Below are 23,035 nucleotides of genomic sequence, written 5' to 3'. Positions count from 1 at the left end.
AGCAACATGGATGAAGCTGGAAACCATCATTCTGAGTAAACTATCGCAAGGACAGAAAACCAAACACTGCATGTTCTCACTCGTAGCTGGGAATTGAACAATGAGGACACTTGGACACAGGGTGAGGAACATCACTCATCGGGGCCTACTGTGGGATGGGGAGATGGGGGAGGGATAGCATTAGGAGAAATACCTAATGTAAATGACGAGTTAATTTGGGCAGCAAACCAACACGGCACATGTATACATATGTAACAAACCTACACTTTGTGCACGTGTACCCTAGAATTTAAAGAAGAATAATAATTTTAAAAAATGTTCTTGCAGGAGTAAGGTGGTATTGCCTTGTTGTTTTGATTTGCATTTGCCTGATTATTAGCGATGCTGAGCTTTTTTGTTTTCATATGTTTGTTGGCCATTTGTACATCTTCTTTAGTGAATTGTCTATTCATAACCTTAGCCCGCTTTTTGTTGGCATTGTTTGTATTGTTCTTGCTGATTTGTTTGAGTTTCTCACAGATTCTGAATATTAGCCCTTTGTCAGATGCATATTTTGCAAAGATTTTCTCCCATTCTGTGGGTTGTCTGTTTACTGATTTTTTCTTTCGTTTCTGTACAGAAGCTTTTTAGTTTAATTAAGTTCCATCTTTGTTTTTCATTGCATTTGCTTTTGGGTTCCTGGTCACAAAGTCTTTTCCTAAGCCAATGTCTAGAAGGGTTTTTCTGATGTTATCTTCTAGAAGTTTTTATGGTTCAGGTCTTAGATTTAAGTTTTTGATGTGTCTTGAGTTGATTTTTGCATAAGGTGGGAGATAATCCAGTTTCATTGCTCTACATGTGGCTTGCCAGTGATCCCAGCACCATTTGTTGAATGGGAAGTCCTTTCCCCACTGTATGTTTTTATTTGTTTTTTCAAAGTTCAATTGGCTGTAATAATTTGGCTTTATTTCAGGGTTTTCTATTCTATTCCATTGGTCTATGTGCCTATTTTTATGCCAGTACCATACTATTTTGCTGACTATAGTGAGAAAAATCTTCGTTTTACTGGTTTAGACAAATATTTCTTAGAAAGGGTGCATAATCATGAACCAAAAACTTCAAAATGTATAAGATGTATTTTACCAAAGTTAAAAGTTTTGTTCCTTGAAGGGCATTGTTAAGAAATAATGAAGGTAAGTCACATCTGATTAAGGGTTTATATTATATATGTATGCATGTATACATATATATACACACACACACATATATGTATATATATACTTAAGGCTTAATAACAAGAAAACAAAACTCCAATTAAAAAAAATGTTATGGCCAAGGCACATGAAAAGATGTGCAATATCCTTAGCCATTAGACAAATGCATATCAAAACCAGAAGATACCACTGCATACATACCCAAATGGATATCATTGGTTTGACCATCCCAAGTGTTGATGAGGCTGTAGAACAATTGGAACTCTCAATCATTGCCGTGGGAATGCAAAATTGTAAGCTACTTTGGAAAGTAGCTTGATGTTTTCTTATAAAATTAAATAAATATTCACTATATAATCTAGCAATCCAATTCCTAGGTATTTATGCAAGAAAGGTAGAAACCTATGTTCACAATAAAACCTGTACCGGAATGCTCAAAGCAGTTGTTTTCCTTAATAGTTAAATGTAGGAAACAACCAAAATATGTATCAACTGATAAATGAATAAATAAATTATGTTATACTCATACCAAACAAATACTAATCAGCCATTAAAAGAAATGAACTATTGATACGTTTACACTGACAAATTTCAAAAAGTTTATTCTAAGGGCAAGTAGGCAGGCAAAAATTCCTCCATACTATATAATTATATTGCTAAGAATTCTAGAAAAATTAAAACTATAGTAACAGATAGCAAATTGATAGTTGTTATGAATCTTTGCCTGGGAGAGGAGTTTGCAAGAGAGCAATAAAATGTTCTATATATTTTGTTGTTGTTGTTGCTCTGTAGCCCAGGTTGGAGTACAATGTTGAGGTCTCTGCTCACTGCAACCTCTGCCTCCTGGTTCAAGCGATTCTTGTGCCTCTGTGTCTCCAGGTGCAGGTGATTTTGGTACCTCAGCCTCCTGAGTAGCTGGGATTACAGGCGTGTGCCACCACACCAGGCTAATTTTTGTATTTTTAGTAGAGATGGGTTTTGCCATGTTGGCCACGCTGGTCTTGAACCTCAGGTCATCTGCCCACCTCGGCCTCCCAAAGTGCTGGGATTCCAGGTGTGAGCCACCACTTCTAACCAATATTTCTTGACTTTGGTGGTGGTTACATGATTGCAGATACTTGCCAAAACTCAAAAAACTGTATACTTGTAATTGGTGTATTTTTTGGCATAGAATACATCAGTAGAACTAGTTTTTAAAAAGATATCAGAATAACCACACTAAAAATAACAATAAAAAAACTTTGTGGGGTCGCTACATACCAAGTTATAATTGACTTGAGATACTCTCACACCTGTATTATCTCTTCAAATTCTAACTCTCTTCACTTCGGACTCAGAATCAAGTTGCTATGAACAATACCCTTAAAGATTTTTAGCTCTATGGACTGAGAAAGATTTAAATGTAACAACTTAAAAATGTCTGATGTCTTAATAATGGGTGATAAAAGCACACCTTAGATTTGACCTTGATCCCATCCTCACGTTTCACTGGAAGTATCCAGGTTATTACATCTACCCCAAGGACATGTCTTACTTTCTAGTCATATGCCAGTGGGAGTAACTGAGAATTAGATACAGTTCTATTTTCCAGTCCTGTAAATCCTAGGCTGGAAGTATTTTCTCTAAATTCTGATTGGGAAATGAACATCTCTTTCTTAACTGAATCTCCATTCTCATAATAGGCAGACAAAAGACCCAATTAATACTGTCAATATTCTTCCTGAAAATCTCAGCAAGATTCACAAGTTCATTGGGTCAATTTTTTCTTAAAATTTCAATTTTACTCTAGGTAATAATGTTTCCACTCATAAGACCCATCACCCTTCCTGCAGCCTCCAAAGCAATTTCCACACTTCCCCACCATCCTCCACTAAGAGTTTCATCACCCTCTGGCCTCTGCTTGCAGCCTGGTCCCAAAGCCAGTGCCATGTATTTTATATTTTTGTCATGTTCACACTAATCTCTTTTTTTCTTTTTCTTTTTTTTTTCAGTAGTTTAGCCCTATCTACCATTTCTCTCAACACTTAAGGACTTAAAACAACAACTTTTTAAAAAACCATTTTCTTATAATTTTGGGATCACGTTGTGGTTCTTCTGCTGCATATGGTGTTGACTGGAGCTTAATCAGGGAGCTTCATTCAGTTAGGAGCTTGGCTGAGGCTATAACATTCCAGGGGAAACACTTAAGCATCTGGGGCCCCAGGGCTGGCTGTTTACTACAGAACCTCAGTTCTCATCTTCTGACCTCTCTTTCCCTCTCTCTCTTCTTCTCTCTCCTCATACCCATTTTTCTCTTATCATTCAGCAGCCCAGTAGTCGGCTCAGGCTCATTTACATAGCAAATGAGCAAAAGAGCAGGAAAGGAAGCAATTAAACGTCTTAAGGGACAGGCCCAGACTCCTTCAACATCACGTCTGCTACATTTTGTTGGCCAAAGAAGCTTACAAGTTTTAGCCAGATTCAAGGATAGGGGAATTAGATTCCACTTTCTGATACAAAGCGTTCTGAAGTTTCTGCCAGGCGAGGTGTCAGAGCCCCAGCACTGGAAAGTGTGCATCTTGCGGGTTGGTAAGAATTATATGACAACAATAGTATAGGTTTGAAAAAGGAAAGTTTTCTTAGAAAGAAAGAACACTGCAGAAGAGTGTAGCGGGATGCCTCAGGAAGAGAGCACTGAGTGTGTGGTGGTGGATTTTTTTCCTGAGGGGTATTTATGGACCTTAAAGTGGGAGCTTGGGATAATTTAGACCATATTAGCCACATAGGTCATGTAAATGATTACATTTGTAGACATTTTGGTGCCTTCATGTCGGCAAGGGTTACACAATGAGTTTCAACATGCGTGCATTCCAGAGATGTATAGAAATCCCAGTTCATTACATATTTTTGGGGAATAAATCTGGAACCAGATGCCTGCTTTAAATAATAGGGAAGACTAATTATTTCTAAATTCCTCAGATAAGAAATTTGCCTCTGGATGGTCTGCTTGATGGTCACCAGGTGATCTTTGCTCTCCTCAGTTTCAGAGGATAGAGGAGTTCCTGGAGCCCATCTTTGGTGACAATCAATTATACTACATTATTCTTGAATTTTTCAGATATCATAGGCTGAAATACTCATTCCCAACCCATTATTTTATTTTGGTATTTTTAGTTGGGCTTCTATAACTAGAGACTAGAAGGGTTCTGATTAACACAAATATAGGAAGTGAATGTATGTGACAATTAGCTAAGCGTGGAAAGTAGGGTAAGAGAAAAAATTCTGAATAAGGGCCAATGCCAAATGAGAGATAATTATCTGTAACTACAAGTCTCTAAGCACGGTGTACTCTCTACAGGACCATAGATTAAATCCCAAAGTTAGTGTCTGAAAGTATTCCATCCGGTTTCCCCAAAGCAATTGTTTAGGTCCTTGTTTCTACAGAATGCTTTTAAGTGATTCCATGAAAACATGAATTTCATTGCTAAAGGGCCAATCCAAACTTTTGATAGCTAATATGCACTATGAATCATAAAGCATGATGTGTGTTGCAACATCAACTGAATTCATTTTAACACAGATTCCTTAATTCAGCATCTTGAGAAATGATGTTCCATGGGATATGCTCTGGGGAGTTCTGGTATGGTTTGAGCTACTCATTTTAGAAATGAGGAATCTGAAGCACAGAGTTTGAGTCACTTGCTTGTGGAAAGCCGGAGCAAAACTTGGGGCTTCTCACTGGGTTTCCAGTCTAATTCTTTTTTTTTTTTTTTTCTTTTTATTTATTTATTTATTTTTTATTATTATACTTTAAGTTGTAGGGTACATGTGCATAACGTGCAGGTTTGTTACATATGTATACTTGTGCCATGTTGGTGTGCTGCACCCATCAACTCATCATTTGCATCAGGTATAACTCCCAATGCAAACCCTCTCCCCTCCCCCCTCCCCATGATAGGCCCCTGTGTGTGATGTTCCCCTTCCTGAGTCCAAGTGATCTCATTGTTCAGTTCCCACCTGTGAGTGAGAACATGCGGTGTTTGGTTTTCTGTTCTTGTGATAGTTTGCTAAGAATGATGGTTTCCAGCTGCATCCATGTCCCTACAAAGGACGCAAACTCATCATTTTTGATGGCTGCATAGTATTCCATGGTGTATATGTGCCACATTTTCTTAATCCAATCTGTCACTGATGGACCTTTGGGTTGATTCCAAGTCTTTGCTATTGTGAATAGTGCTGCAATAAACATACGTGTGCATGTGTCTTTATAGCAGCATAATTTAGTCTAATTCTTTATTCTTCTAGTGGCTGAGGTATGAACACATATACCACAGGAGCATGATTTTTACTGCTACTTTGTGTTTCTTAAGCCCTCTCCTTATTTACCATTTCTACGCCCAATCCATGATGTAGGAGTCTTCAACTCTGGAATGACACAAAAGTAGGCTCATGTGGGGTTGACATACATCAGTTATTGATGAGTGTCCTGTCAGAACCTGAGTAACAGGTTTCCTTGTTAGGAAACTTCATCATGCGATCATTAAGAATCACAGGAAATTAGTACCTCTCATTATCAATGACTTTATGAGGCAGGTTTCTTTTTGGAGCTAATTTTGATATTTCATAGATCATCACCTTCCATATACTTTTTGGAAAAAATCTCCATTGTACCAAAACCAAACTCCAAAGCCTTCCTTTTTTCCCCATGAAAACATACACACATTTGAGCACCTACGTGTGTTTTCCAGACAACGTAAGTGCTTTGGACACATTCTCCTTGACCAACTAGGAGTTCTGGTCTTATGTAAAAACATTCCACTCTTTCATGTTTTTCCAGACAGTGTCTAATTGGAATGGAAAATGGCACAGAATTGGGTGTTTGGTGAAGGAAATGACATGTGGCCCTCTTAGAACTAAGGGGTGAAGTCATTTACTAAGATGAAGACTCCATTGCCTGATGCCTTTATGGCCAGGAATTGATGAGATGGGTAGAGAGAGCACTGGACTGGGAGTCAGAAGGTCTGGTTTCCAGTTCTGGTGTGGTACTACCTCTTTGCTTGACCCTGGGTACACCATTCTACTCAAGTTTGTTAGATTCCTTATCTATACAATAAGCCCTCTCCCTCAAGTCTGGTTTTCACTAAGCTAGATATATTAACTTTGAAAGTCAAGGTGTAGAAGTGAAAGGATATACAACTGGGCTGTGAAAATCTGTCATTTGGGAGAAAGATTAAGCTGGCTCTGTACAGTCTCCAAAGTCTAACTCAAATGAATGGTAGAAATTGCAATGGAATTGAAAGAGACAAATTTTTACACTAAGGCTGGATGATCAATAAAAGGAGTTTTATAGAAGAAACAAAGGAATCACTTAATTTTGCTTGGTGGGGTTTATTCATCTATAGAGATTTATGCAGAAGAGTAACAGGACATGAATTATACCTTTAAGAGATCTCTGTCTTTTGTGTAAACAATAGATTACAGTGGACTTTAGACGGTGGGGGGGTGGTAGAACTAAGAGACTAACCAAGTCCTCCACATGAAAAATGATGGTGAGTCGGGCTATGGTGGTGACATTAGAAATTCAGATGATTTGGGGTAGATACTGAATGGGGGAATTATTTTGACTTACTAATAGATTGATTACAGGTAGTGAATAAAAAGATAGAATGAAGAATGTCTCAAGGATTTTGACCTTAGCAATTGAGTTGCTTTTGTTTCCCATTTGCTGAAATGGCAGAGATTGGGAGCAGGATATATTTGGGGTGGAATAAGAGTCAGCATTTCCGTTTTAGACACATACATTTTGCAACTTCCAAGAGCAGATGGCAAACAGAATGTTGAGTCTATAAATTTGGCTCCCAGAGAGGAGATTTGGGCTAGAGACAGAATTGGAGAGTGAGGAGGATTTATATGATACTTGATAAGCTTCAAAGAGGGGTACCATTTGAATTGACTCCTGAAGGATGAGTAGGGTTTACCGGTAGAGAATGTGGAGAAAAATGTAAAAACAAAGGAAACCCGCTGGGAAAAGAAAGAGCACTAACAAGGTCAAGCCAGGGTCCAGTGGGCTCTCAATGTCTGAGCTTAGACCACTACACATCACTCTCTGTAACAGCAACACTATCTTCTCTCTAGAGAGATCCACTAGCCTGCTCAGATCCTTAGACATTTGGGTTCAAAGCCAACAAAAAATTACAGCTAAGGGTAGTTTATTTAAGGATAATAATAGAGCCTACAGGTTATTTATTTTTTCCTCAAACTAGAGATAATTTTCTTTTTTCCCCATGAATAAGAATGAATTCATTAGTATTTGGATTTTTCCAAGTCTGGCAACCTCATCCAGCATAATTCAGTTCAGACTTCAATGTCACAACCCGAGGGACTAGGATAGATTGTAAGTAATTTAGAGATTCCTTGTCACAATTAATTTGTGTTTAGCCAGAGATCTCAAGTTTATTTCTGAACTTTTTTCTTTTATATCAGTTCCAAAAATAATGTATGATGTCCTTTTTAAGACTTTGCCAAGCAGCAAGTGTACTTATAGAGTAAGCTTCAAAGAACTCTCAAACCCATGTCACTTTAAGTTTTAGTATCTCAGGATGTTCTTGCAATTCTCCTCCTCTATAAGCAGGGTTCTGGTCTATCTTTCCTGACACTGTCTAGTTTGCTATTTTCACTTTAGAGTTGATGCATTAGTTTTCTATTGCTGTCATAACAAGCTGCCTTAAATTTAGAGCCTTAAAATAGCTCATATTTATTATTTTACAGCCTATAGGTCAGCAGTTTGGCATGAGTCTCACAAGGTTAAAATCAAGGTACTGGAAGGCTGTGTTACTTTTTGGGGATTGTAGGGAAGAATTCAATTCAGTTTCATGTGGTTGCAGCACTATGGTCTCCATTTACCTGTTATCAACCAGAAACCACTCAACCCCTAGAGGCCCCTATATCTCAGAATCAGCAACAAGGTGTCAAGCCTTTTCACACTGCCATCTCTCCTGACTCTCCTTCTGTCCTTCTGTTTCTCTGGCCCACTGTTCTGCCTTCCTTGTTTACTTTTAGAAATTCATGTGATTAGACTGGGCCTATCCAGATAAGCCAGGATAATCACTCCAGCTCAAAGTCTTCAACCTTAATCACATAGGTCAAGTCTTTTTTTTCAATGTAAGGTAATATATGCACAAGTTATGGGTATTAGAGCATAGATATATGTAGGGGATATTATTTCTCTCTAGCACAATTAAGAAAGCAGAGGCCAAAAAATTTGGAATGCTTTGTCTGTGATGGGAGAGCAGTATAGGTAATTGAGTTTAAATTTGAATCCAGGAGGAAGATTTCTAACCTCATATTTTTCCCACAACAAAAATACATATAGCTTAAGTGTGAATGCAGGTATTTCACAAGAGTAGAATGATGCATCTGGAATCTCATAGATTTAGAAACTTGTTCCTTCCCTTCTTAGCCATGTGACATTGACTCAAATCAGTTTGTCTCTCTGAACCACAGTTTTCTCATCTATAAAATGGTAAGTATAGGATCTACTTCTCAGGATTTTCGGTGAGTATTTAAAAAGATATCAGTTGAGAACAAAGCACAGTTTACATAAAAATTCAATACACTAAAAGGATAAATTTATGCCCCTATATTGCACAGATGAGAATACAGGCACATAGAGGAGTAACAATTGGCACACAGTCACTGAGTGGGTTAGTGGCAAACCCCAGACCAGATTACACAGTGGTACAAGAATTTGCAGGGAAAGTAATTACAAGAACAAAATTCCACACCTGCTTTCGACAACATTCCATAAGCAGCTTGGGGGCTGAGCTTCTTGATTCCTTTCCACCCAGGCATCCCACAGGAATTAGAAGTTAAAGACAGGCATGCTGGCTTCATCCGATGTGACAACTTTGGTCTTCCCTGGCATTTCCAGTTCCCACATTCCTCTTGAACCTCTGACCCTACAGCCAAATCGATGTCAGCTCACTTAGCACTAAATGCTTCCTGCACACCAACCCATTTTGCATCTGTTTAATAAAAATGGAACCATCTAGCATCAATTGACATGAAATAATTTTCCACTTCATGTCAACTGAAAATCACCAATTTCCTGCTACAAGTGACACTTAGTACTAGGAGGCACTTGGAGTCATTATGAGTTATCATTGCCTAGGCTGCTTGCCTTCATATGATCAAATGCTATATCTAAAAGCACTATGGATTAAAGCGGTGTTTTGTGCAATTAAATATAAGGATTAAAATATGGCCCATTTTACTATCAAGGTGGAATCTCATCATTTCCTGAAGACAGAAAGTAAATTGTTGTTGGGTTTGTAACTCCGATGAGGCATGTAAGAGTAGAATCATTGATTCATTTGGTGTGGAAAATAGAGACCCCCTGTGTTCTATGCACTCTTGCAGATAGAAAGACAAATAGGCCAGGTGCGGTGGCTCACGCCTGTAATCCCAGCACTCTGGGAGGCCAAGGCAGGCAGATCACGAGGTCAGGAGATCGAGACCATCCTGGCTAACACGGTGAAACCCCATCTCTACTAAAAATACCAAAAATTAGCTGGGCATGGTGGTGGGCGCCTGTAGTCCTAGCTACTCGGGAAGCTGAGGCAGGAGAATGAGGCAGAGCTTGCAGTGAGCTGAGATTGCGCCACTGCACTCCAGCCTGGGCGACAGTGAGACTCCATCGCCCCCCAAAAATAATAATAATAAAAAAAGAAAGACAAATAAAGTTGCTACTGTTAAAAGAATCATTCAGTCCAATAGGGACAGTTCACTGTGTACACAGTCAACTACAATAAAAGATGTCCGTTATTATCTGCAGTGTTAAATATTGCATCTTAAACTATGATATTCAATAATTTGTGGCTGTGAAAATTTTCATTTAAGTGAAATTTTGCTAAGAAGTCCAATCAATAAAACTGATAATAGGCGACTACTATGGCTGAAGTAGAAACAAGAGACCTGTAGAAACAAGAGACCTGTAGACTCAGCAATTAAGTACCTCTCTTCCCACCTGCTCTCCAACACAGTGTAGTTTCTGATGGAGCTCTTTATAATATGTTTAACAAGTATTATATTACAATATTTTAAACCGGTTTATTGAATGTATGGGTCTATAGGTATAAGTAGAAAATAACTTTTCTTTTCAATGATTATCTCTTTAACTTACTCTATATACTAAATTTTCCCATATTCCTGGTTTACATCTTAGGCAGATTTCCTTACTTTCTCTGGTCCTCCTTGGGAAAACACAATCTTGTTTACCAGGTACTAAAATGTTCAGCTTATTGTAAAACTAAAGTCAATCTCAGTCAATGTTTTTTAAAAAGCAACTTTTCCCATGTGTATTACATATATAGTATATGTTACATATAACGATATATAATATATAATATATATAACAAGCTTTTATCCACTCATCTGTGGATGGACACTTTGATTGTTTCTGTATCTTGGCTATTGTAGATAATGCTCCAGTGAACCTGGGAATGGAGATATATTTATAAGATTGTGATTGCATTTCCTTTGGGTATATACCCAGAAATGGGACTGCTGGGTCATATGGTAGTCCTGTTACTTGTGAAAACATGGATAAATCATACTAAGTGAAATAATCCAAACACATAAAGATAAATATATGATGCATCATCTCACTTATATGTGAAATCTTAAAACTGGATACATAGAAATAGAGAGTAAAGTGGTGGCTACCAGGGTGGGTATGGCAGGGGAAAATGATACATTATAGGTCAAAGGGTATACAGTTACACTTATGTAGCATTAATAAGTCTAGAGATCTAATGTACAACATGGGGACTACTGTTAATATGATTGTTTTATATACTGTTAATTTGCCAAGAAAGTAGATTTTAAGTACTCCTACCTCCAAAAAGTAAAAGAAAAAGAGAAAGGTAGTTATATGAGGTGGTTTTGTTAATTTGCTTGACCCTAGTACTCACTTTACTATGTTTATGTATATCAAGTTAAGTGTAGCAAAACCTCATATTGTATACTTTAAATATATATAATAAAACAAACAAACAAACAAACAAACGTCTTCCTCTCCCAAGCTCTGGCCTGGCACAATTAGAAATCGTAGAGAGAGGTAAAGAGACTTGTCATCAGTCTCCTAAGTATTTTCTCACTATACTCTTTTATTTCTCTTTCCCCACTTATTATGACTATTTGAGTCCTCCCAGAATGGTCAGGGTGAGGTGAGAGAGGAAGAAACAAAGGATGTCTTACTTCTGTTGTAGGGCTACCACCTACAGTTGTGTAAGTTACATGCCATGCAAGTGTACCCAGTCAATGTAGCAAGATATCTAGCTCACTGTGCTAGGGAAGCTATACACTCAGGGGAGGACCTTCAATCATCTGGGAGAACGGGCATGTTTGTAAATTATCACAATACTGTCACTTTGTCACCAAGTTCTTGGCTGCCTCTACCAGGAGGATGTGCCTTTTAAAAGTGTTCACAGGGTGGTATAGGGAGAGGCAGCACTGTTAACCAGAACAATTTAAAGCTGACATTGGAGTGGATGTGGTAGATGTTCAAAGACTGTCTCTTTCCTTTGTGAGGTGTCTCTGGGGTTATTAAGAATTCACAACTCCAGCTCCACCACAGCAGGGCCCTCTAATTTGATGAGCTCTGATTTCAATATCCCTCTGGCTGAATATTTATGACCACACCTCAGCCATCCTTCTACCTCACACAGACTGTCTCCTTTAGGTTTCCTCACCCTGCAGGCAGTTTTGTGCACAGTCCCTTTCAAGATACCTGATAGCTGCTGCCTTGCCTGGCCCAGAGGACACATGTGCCTTCCCCATCATGGCAGGAAGTGGGTCTCCAACAGCCACTCCCACTCCCAGCTGCTAAAGACTCTTTTGGCAAGTTTTTTTTCCACCAGTTCCACAGCTCTCACCTTGTGCTGCATCAACAGGTGGCAGTGGATTTTCTGGGCCTTAGGAGCACCTCCTAAGACACAAAGACATCGGGAAAGGTCTTGGTACATAATGTTAAATAAATGCATATATTTAAATATATAAATATATTTACTATATATTTATATACTTAATGTAATTATAGATAAATATATTTAATAAATATATACATACACACGTTGCTGACTTTTGATGCATTATTTGTTATGTGTGTGTGTGTATATATACACACACACATATATATATATACACGCACACACACGCGCATATATATATATATATAAAACCCAGGGTCATCTTCCCATTTTAAGATCCTTAATCACATCTGAGAAATCCTTTCTGCTAGGTAATGTATTACTCGGGTAATGTATTCACAGGTATAGGGGACTAGAACCTGGACATCTTTGGTGTGAAACTACTATTCTACATACCACACCATCCTTAATTTTTATGTACATATACATTTATATATATATGTATATATAGAGAGAGAGCATGCATATAACAAATAAACAGTGTGTGTTTATTTATTTATTTATAAATATATGGTTTGGTACCAGATGAGGTGGAGGAGATATTTGAGATCCTGTCATTTAAAATATGATTTATGTAGCACCTGTGAGATTCACCTGGTTGGGGAGGAACACCCCTGATTGACACTTAAAAGATGTTAAGAGGTATACATTCCAGATCCCATTTGTATTATTTTCTTATTGCTATTATAATAAATTATCACACACTTAGTGGCTGAAGACAGCACAGTTTTATTATCTTAATGTTCTGGAAGTCTGAAACCTGAGAAAAGTTCTTCCAAGACTCAATAGAGCTGCCATTCATTCTAGAGGAACTAGGGGGAGAACCTGTTTCCTCTCCTTATATGTTTTCCAGAGGCTACCTCCATTCCTTGGTTCATGACAACAAATCACTCCAATCTCTGCCACCATCATCACATTTCCTTTTCTCTGACCTTGACCCTACTGTCTCTCTCTCTCTTTTTTTTTTTTTTTTTTTTTTTTTTTTTTTTTTTTTTTAAGACGGAGTCTTGCTCCATTGCCCAGGCTGGAGTGCAGTGGCACCATCTCGGCTCACTGCAAGCTCCGCCTCCCTGGTTCATGCCATTCTCCTGCCTCAGCCTCCCGAGTAGCTGGGACTACAGGCGCCCGCCACCTCACCCGGCTAATTTTTTTTTTTTTTGTATTTTTAGTAGAGAGGGGGTTTCACCGTGTTAGCCAGAATGGTCTCGATCTCCTGACATCGTGATCCACCCACCTCGGCCTCCCAAAGTGCTGGCATTACAGGCGTGAGGCACTGCGCCCGGCCGTGTGTCTCTTTTATAAGGACTCTTGTGATTTCATTGGGTCTACCTGGATAACCCAACATCATCTTCCCATTTTAAGATGTTTAAATTAATCACATCTGAGAAGTCCTTTCTGCCAGGTAATGTATTCTTCAGATGACATATTCACCAGTATAGGGAACTAGGACGTGGGTGGGAAGCTACTATACTATCCTACCTACCACATCATCCTTAATAGGAGGCCACAAGTAGAGACAATTTTTTAAAATTTACAAATTTGAGCTCTCTAAACAGTGAACTTGAGTAAATTACTTAACCTCTTTCAGCCCTCAGTTTCTTCATCTCTAAAAAGAAAATTAATATTAGTATCTGTCCCATACAGTTATTATGAGTATTAAATGAGTTAACATTTTAAATACACTGAGAACAGTGCTGGCTCATGGTTAGTGCTACATAAGTGGTTTTGAAAAATTACAAACTACACTGCAAAGTTGACTTGAGATCCAGCTGTTTCTTATTTAGTCACCACTGTGTTATGTATTCTAGAATTAATTACAGCAGAGGCTTATAAACTTAATGGATGTTAATACATCTGTAGAGTGAGTCTGATACAATATCATATGTATTTACTGGGGTTTTGAAAGAAAATATTTTAGCATGGTGAAGTTTCTATTGTGAGATTATATGTGATTTTTATATTCTTTATATTTAATATATGCCCTATATTTTCTTCAATTAACCTGTATAAGAGTTATGTTCGAGAAAAAAATAAGCAATGCATGCAATTTTATACCTAGTATATATGTATGTTTAAATATACATACACACACATACACACACACATATACACATACACATACATATACACAGAAACAGAAAGAGAGAGACAAACCAGATTACAGTCACTGGAGAAAAATATTCTTTACTCAAGCTTATCGCAAGCTAAGCTAACACAAAAATACTTAGTGGTCTTTCTTTGACTATTGGATACAGTCTAGACACCCTGACCTAGCATTCAAGACCTTCTAGAAGCTGGCTCAAATCACTCTTTACCCCTGTAGTTCTCTCTATTCCCTTGTATCTGAGAATCAATCCAGCTATGCTGAGATATGAAACTGCACTGTGGAAGAGAAAGCAACCTCCTTTAAAGTTAAATGTTAATTTGGTAGCAGTTTTGAAGAAGAAAGGTGCATGCTTGCCCATCAGACTCCTACTTGAGACTCTTTAAAAATGTACCTGCTAAGCATAATTAAAATACAAGAGTCTCCAACAGGGCTGGTCCTGTTTTTTAGGAAAATGCATTGTTTGAGGCAAATTGCACTGTTCTCACTTTTTTTAACAGACAATTGAAATGAGACATAAATGAACATGCGGGAACATCCTGGAAGTAGATATAAATCAGAATAGAGAAACTCACAGCCCTGCCCTAGTGTGGACATGAGAAGGATTGGCCTCCTGGTGTCCACATGCTCCTATCAGATGATGCACCATATACCAGACAGAATGGCCTTTTTGAAACGCAAACCTCCCCATCACCACCCTCAACACTGGTGCAGCCCTTCATGTGGAGCTTGGGGTTGTAGAAACAGCATTAATTGAGGTTGGGGGGAAGATGGCCAACTAGAAACAGTGGCGTTTAGAGGTTCCCATCAAAAAGAACCATAATAAGCGAGTGAATCCTTCACCAGCAACCAAGATATCCAGGTTCTCTCCTCAGAACTGACTAGGAGGCTGGTGTGATCTACAGAGAGGAAGGAAGAACAGTGTGGTGTGGTGATCCACCTGAGAGCCACAGGCAGGAGCCCCATCCCCCCAGCCAAGGGAAGCAGTGAGTAAGCATGCTACTCAGGTGGGTAAATAATGCTTTTTCCATGGAACTGTGCAATCCACAGATAGGGAGATCCCGCTCGTGAACCCATACCACCAGGTGTGGTGGTCCCAACCTTGGAGCATTCTCAACAGCCTCTCAGCTGGAATCTGCTTAAGTTTATGGAGCTCCCATGGGGAGGGGCAACAAGCATCACAGCTGTGGCTGCCTGCTGTCTAAGCCATTTGAGCTCCCTGGGGAAGGGGCAGCAGCCAGCACTGGGACTTACAATTTATTCTAAAATCGACCACATAATTGGAAGTAAAACCCTCCTCAGCAAATGCAAAAATACTGAAACCATAACAGTCTCTCAGATCACAGTGCAATCAAATTAGAACTCAGGATTAAGAAACTCACTCAAAATCACACAATTACATGGAAATTGAACAACCTGCTCCTGAATGACTCCTGGGTAAATAATGAAATTAAAGCAGAAGTCAAGAAGTTCTTTGAAACCAATGAGAACAAAAAGACAACATACCAGAATCACTGGGACACAGCTAAAGTAGTGTTAAGAGGGAAATTTTTAGCACTAAATGCCTACATCAGAAAGCTTGAAAGATCTCAAATTGACACCCTAACAACACAATTAAAGAGTGAGAGAAGCAAGAGCAAACTAATCCAAAAGTTAGCATAAGACAAGAAATAACTAAGATCAGAGCAGAATTGAAGGAGATAGAGACATGAAAAACCCTCCAAAAAACCAATGAATCCAGGAGTTCTTTCTTTGAAGAAAATTAACAAAATAGATAGACTGCTAGCTACACTAATAAAGAAGAAAAGAGAGAAGAATCAAATAGATGCAATAAAAGATGATAAAGGGGATATCACCACTGACCCCACAGAAATACAAAGTAACATCAGAGCATAGTATAAACACCTTTATGCAAATAAACTAGAAAATCTAGAAGAAATGGATAGATTCTTGGACACATATACCTTTCCAAGACTAAACCAGGAAGAAGTCAAATCCTTGACTAGACCAATAACAAGTTCTGAAATTGAGGCAATAATTAACAGCCTACCAAGCAAAAAAAGCCCAGGACCAGATGGATTCATTGCCGAATTCTACCAGAAGTACAAAGAGGAGCTGGTACCATTCCTTCTGAAACTATTCCAAACAATTGAAAAGGAGGGACTGACTCCTCCCTAATTCATTTTAGGAGGCAGCATCATCATGATACCAAAACTGGGAAGAGACACAACAAAAAAAGAAAACTTCAGGCCAATATCCTTGATGAACATTGATGCAAAAATCCTCCGTAAAATACTGGCCAGCCAAATCCAGCAACACATCAAAAAACTTATCCACAACGATCGAGTTGGCTCCATCCCTGGGATGCAAGGCTGGTTCAACATGCAGAAATCAATAAATATAATCCATCACATAAACAGAACCAAAGACAAAAACCACATGATTATCTCAATAGATTCAGAAAAGGCCTTCATTAAATTTCAACATCCCTTCATGTTAAAAACTCAATAAACTAGGTATTGATAAAACATATCCCAAATTAATAAAAACTATTCATGACAGATTCACAGCAAATATCATATTGAATGGGCAAAAGCTGGAAGCATTCGCTTTGAAAATCTGTACAAGACAGGGATGCCCTCTTTCACAACTCCAATTCAACATGCTATTGGAAGTTCTAGCCAGGGCAATCAGGCAAGAGAAAGAAATAAAGGGAAGAGAGGAAGTCATACTGCCTCTGTTTGCAGATAACATGATTTCATATTTAGTAACCTCCATCATCTCAGCCCCAAAACTCCTTAAGCTGATAAGCAAATTCAGCAAAGTCTCAGGATACAAAAGCAATGTGCAAAAATCACAAGCATTTCTTTACACCAACAATAGACAAGCAGAGAGCCAAATCATGAATGAACCTTATTTACGATTGCTACAAAGAGAATAAAATACTTAGGAATACAGCTAAGAAGGGATGTGAAGGACCTTTTCAAGGAGAACTACAAACCACTGCTCAAGGAAATAAGAGAGGACACAAACAAATGGGAAAACATTCCATTCTATGGACAAGAAGAATCAATATCATGAAAATGGGCATACTGCCCAAAGTAATTTATAGATTTAATGCTATTTCCATCAAACTACCATTGACATTGTTCACAGAATTAGAAAAAATTACTTTAAATTTCATATGGAATCAAAGAAGACCTCGTATAGCCAAGACAATCCTAAGCAAAAAGAGCAAAGCTGGAGGCAACACAATACCTGACTTCAAACTATACTACAAGACTACAGTAAACAAAACAGCATGGTATTGGTACTAAAGCAGACATATAGACCAGTGGAACAGAACAGAGACCTCAGCAATAACACCACACATCTACAACCATGTGATCTTCAACAAACCTGACAAAAACAAGTAATAGGAAAATGATCTCCTTTCAATAAATGGTGTTGGGAAAACTGGCTATCCATATGCAGAAAACTGAAACTGTACCCCTTCCTTAGCTTATATGAAAATTAACTCAAGATAGATTAAAGACTTAAATGTAAAACCCAAAAGCATAAAAACCCTAGAAGAAAACTTAAAGTTTCTTCTATTTTTAGAAGAAAACTTAGGCAATACCATTCAGGACATAGGCATGGGCAAATAATTCATGATTAAAATGCCAAAAGCAATTGCAACAAAAACCAAAATTGACACATGGGATTTAATTAAACTAAAGAGCTTCTGCACAGCAAAAGTAACTATCATCAGAGTGAACAGGCAACCTACAGAATGGAAGTAAATATTTGCCATCTTCCCATCTGACAAAGGTCTAATATCCAGAATTTATGAGGAACTGAAACAAATTTCCAAGAAAAAAACAAACAACCTCATCAAAAAGTGGGCAAAGGACATGAACAGACACTTCTCAAAAGAAAACATTTATTTGGCCAACAAACATATGATAAAAACCTCAACATCACTGATCATCAGAGAAATGCAAATCAAAACCACAATGAGATACCACTTCACGCCAGTCAGAGTGGCAATTATTTTAAAAAAGTCAACAATAGATGCTGGTGAGGCTGTGGAGAAATAGGAACACTTTTATACTACTGATGGGAATGTAAATTAGTTCAACCATTGTGGAAGACAGTATGGCAATTCTTCAAGAATCTAGAATCAGAAATAATATTTGACCCAGCAATCCCATTACTAAGTATATACCCAAAGGAATATAAATCATTACACTACAAAGACACATGCACATGTATGTTTATTGCAGCACTATTTATAATAGCAAAAACATGGAACTAACCCAAATGCCCGTGAATGATAGACTAGATAAAGAAAATGTTGTACATATACACCATGGAATACTATGCAGCCATAAAAAGGAATGAGATCACATCCTTTGCAGGGGCATGGATGAAGCTGGAAGCCATCATCCTTGGCAAACTAACACAGGAACAGAAAACCAAACACCACAAGTTCTCACTCATAAGAGGGAGTTGAATGATGGGAACACGTGAACACAGAGAAGGGAACAACACACATCAGGGTCTGTTCGTGGATGGGGGCTGAGGGGAGGGAACTTAGAGGATGGGTCAACAGGTGCAGCAAACCATCATGGCACACGTATACCTATGTGACAAACCTGCACATTCTGCACATGTATCCTGTTTGTGTTCTTTCTTTTTTTGGAAGAAATAAAGAAAAACAACAACAAACAGCATGAATTCAAATCTTATCTCTGCTGTTTTCAAGCTGTGGGACCTGAAGCAATTGCTTCAGCTCTCTGTGTCTTGGTTTCAAGATTTATTTAAAAATCATAGAATGGTAATTAGGACACAGAGGTTGTGGTTGAGAGATTGTATGATGACATGTTAAGAGCACAGGCCGTGAAGACAGGCAATGAAGGAGTTCACGTATTGGCTAGTCTAATTCATAGCTGTGAATTTGAGCAGGTTACTTAATCTCTTTGGAATAAATACGGATAAAAATTATATTTACCTTGTGGGTCATCATGAAAACTAGATGAAATAATATATCTCACATCCTTGACTAAGCACTGGGCTCCTGGGAAGAGCTCAATGAATGCTAGTTGTATGAAGCACTGGATAAATGCTTACTAAATAAATGGCAAATAAAGTAAGTGGGGGAAAAAAGAAATTTGGGCAAATTGTAGTCACACAATGTAATGTGACTGAAATGGCACACATGTCTCCTCCCAAGAATGCTCTCTGAACCCAGTGAATTTCCACTGCGAAGGGGAGAAGAAGGGGTGGCAGGCTAGATTAGGGTAATTGTTTTTCTTGGAAACTAAAGAACCAAAGTTTGCCTCGGGCACCTCTATTACCGCAACTTCAGTCCAATCCCCAAATCCCACTGATACAATGAATGAAACTTAAAAGCTGCAAAGAAGAGAAGGAATAATTGAGGAGAGGAGCCAAAAGCCTTTAGGCTTCAGTTTGATCCTTTCCTGCCATATCCCGCCCTGTCTTTACCCCAAGCTTCTACAAGCTTCCTCTTTCTTTGGGGGAAAATAGTCTTTCTCCCTTCAGTTTGCTGTAGCAACATTTTCTCTTTTCTTTTCTCTTTTCTTTTCTTTTCTCTTCTCTTTTTATGTTTCTTTTAAGTGCAGGGGAAACGTAAGCATTCTAAGGTACTAAGAGGGAGACTCCAGAAGAACAAGAGGGCAGGGCTCTGGGTCTTGGATTACAAATGCAAAGGATGCAGGTCTCTCTCAAGTCCCTTACCACGTCAGTGCAACTGCCTGTTTTCCTGTATGTGGTTTCACCAGGCAGAGAGGAATCATAGGCCCAATATTAAGATCATAAGGCAGTCAGCTTTGTAAGTAAGCCAAGTCCTACCAATAAATTTAGAGTTAATCTGTTAGAACCTCAGTTTCAACATCAGTAAAATAGGATAAGATGCATAAAATACATGCTCAAGAAATCATACCTTCTTCACGTCCTTCCCCTTTTCATCTTAACTTTCTTTTACCTCTTCTCCTTTACGTTTCCTGCATCTTTCTTCTCTTTATTTTTCTTGTCATTTTTAATTCTCATTCTTTTGTTCCTCTTTCATTCTCTCTCTGTTGCTAAAAGTCAGGGGCCATGTTTTTTACTGATCTCTGCTTCCTCTAAGACCTGGTATGTAGGGGCTCAATGTATATTTATATAATAAAGAAAAAAGAACTCTCAACCATCCTTTATTTGTATATTAAAAAGCACCATCATATATTATATTCTTACTAATGGGTACTAACTAGTATAATGCAAATACTTCTCAGTAAATAATTAAAGAAGCATTAAAAATCCTAGAACTTCAGTACCAGAAAACCCACTTAGTGTCTTTAGCTCTGACTTTACAGAAAAGACAACGAAGGCTAAGAGAGGAATAGGGATTGATCCACAGTCTTCTTGGGGGCAGAGACAGAGTGACCTGTCTTGCTCCTCATCCGTACATCTATTTCTATAGCACAGCACCACCCTCTATGCAGGCGAGTCACTTGACTGATCCATTCATTCAACGAAAAATATGTAATAGCATTTACAATGTGTCAGGTACGCGTGGTGCTAGACACTGAGGATACAAATGCATGTAAAAATAGACCAGATTTATATCCTCATAGAACAAACTTACAGCCTAATAGGGGAGACTGAACTAAAACACACACACACACCACTCTACTTCAGTCCACCCTCATCAACATACATAAATAGATATTCAGTTCTAAATTATAATATGTAATTTGAAGGAAAACTGTAGTATGCTATGAGGGAGGGGAAAAAAGTGAACACTATTGAACTGGGGTATTGAGGAATGCATCCTTAAAGAAATACCTTTCAAGAGGAAGCCTAAGGATTAAAGAATATACTTATGAGTAAATTCTGGTAGTTCTCCATCCCATTTCTTATGTGGTTGGCCCACCTACAATAGCCTCTCTTACCTCCTTACTTCATCAAAGACCTCCACATTCTTCAAGGCACAGGACAAGTGCCATTGATTCTGCAAGTCCTTATCTATCCTAGCCCTGCCCTTTCTAAAAAAAGATTAAAGTTTCCCTATAAGAATAAATTTTAGTCATTTCCATTCATAGTCAGCAAACACTTTCTCAAAGACAGTTGACTCCATTTGTGATGACAAATCCTCCAGTCTTCTCTATATTTAGGTGAGATCGATCTTTGTTTACCTGGCTAACATTTTCTGAGATGTGTGGGATTGGTATGAGTTAAGGCCTGGTCTGAAAAGTTCCATAAACTACCTACTACGTCATTGCATCAGATGTATATGCCACTAGTTATTACATATTAGAACAATAAAATTTGCTAAAGCAATGTGAAATCTTAAGAGATTAAAAGTTACAGAATGGAAAGAAAAGAAGGATGAATTTAAAGATGGAAAAAATGAATTTGGATTCTACTTCCGTTTCTTAATAAGTATTAATAATGATAGTAATAACAGCAACAAAAACAAAAACAAGTACAAGCTCCAGGCTTTATGGAGCTCTTAATATCTTCTAGGCATTGTGCTATGAACTTTGTGTACATTACCAGGTTTATCTCTTACAGAAATCCTATCACATAGAAATCATTAGTTTTACAGATGAGGAAACAGAGGCTTGAGGAAAGTACAAGTGCAATTTTCCCAAGGTAATACACTACATTAGTAATGAATGCAAGGTTCAAGCTAGGTGGTTTAATTCCAGAGCCCACACTACATACTCATCTGCAAGTGCAGAGTAATCATAATAACTCATTTAGCCAGGTTGCATTAATTTTTATATTCTAAAATAATGAGTAGGAATGGCATAATCCATGACTTCTAAAGTACCTCTCTTTTAAAGAGGGTATTATTTCACTGCCAGGGACTATGAAGAAAGTTTTCTTGGAAGAGGTGTGTGAAGACCTGGAGTTAGAGAAATTCTCAATCTCCTTTATTCCTTTCACTGCATCTCAAAATCCCATCCTGAAATTATTTGATTGTTTATAGAAGATATTCCCAAAGGGGGCAGCTCCATACTCTGCCTTGCAGATTGCAAAGAGAGATAAATAACACATTCCTCATTCTCTTACTCGCAGGGGAAATTGGGGGCTGTGTTTACATCGCTTCCTTGGTATTTATCCTCCTGCTGACTGTTCCATCCCCTCTATTTCATGTTGTTATTTTACTTCCATTAGGGGAGTAGAAAAAATATTCGAAACCATTCTGATCCACCCCAATCCTCAGAGGGCATTGCTCGGTCAAAGTCAGCCTCGTCTCCCTTGTAATTTTCCCTACAAACATCTCATTCAAGAGGCATTTTCCTTCCTCTGAATACTAATGTCCCGATGATGATAAAAATAAATAAATATTTCACACACATACACAAACACATATCAAAACAAAACAGAAGGAAAAAGAGAAAAAGAAAATATTGCTTGATTTTGCTTGAAAATCTTGCATGCTTGATTCATTTCATGTTTATATCCTTCTGGATTTCCTTCCTGGGCTCCTGGGAATTGTCTAGTTAGCAGTTAGGAAGGACTACTGGGTTACTACTGTTTTAAATGTGGCATGCCAGTCTTCTGTGACTTTTCCTCTTTATTAAGAAACCTTCTAAACATATGATTCTTCATTCTTTATCCACCAAGTCCATGGAGATGTTGATATAGTCCATTATGTCTGAGGGACTGAGAAGGTTGTTATTTTTCAGTATTTTTCCAGAAATGGAGGCTTTGCTACGAAAACAAAAACAAAAACAAAAACAAAAACAAAAACAAAAAAAACCTGTGGTTGGTCAAAC

The sequence above is a fragment of the Macaca thibetana genome, chromosome 15, assembly GCF_024542745.1.
Source record: "Macaca thibetana thibetana isolate TM-01 chromosome 15, ASM2454274v1, whole genome shotgun sequence".
Lineage (NCBI taxonomy): Eukaryota > Metazoa > Chordata > Mammalia > Primates > Cercopithecidae > Macaca > Macaca thibetana.
This window is presented reverse-complemented; position numbering follows the sequence as displayed.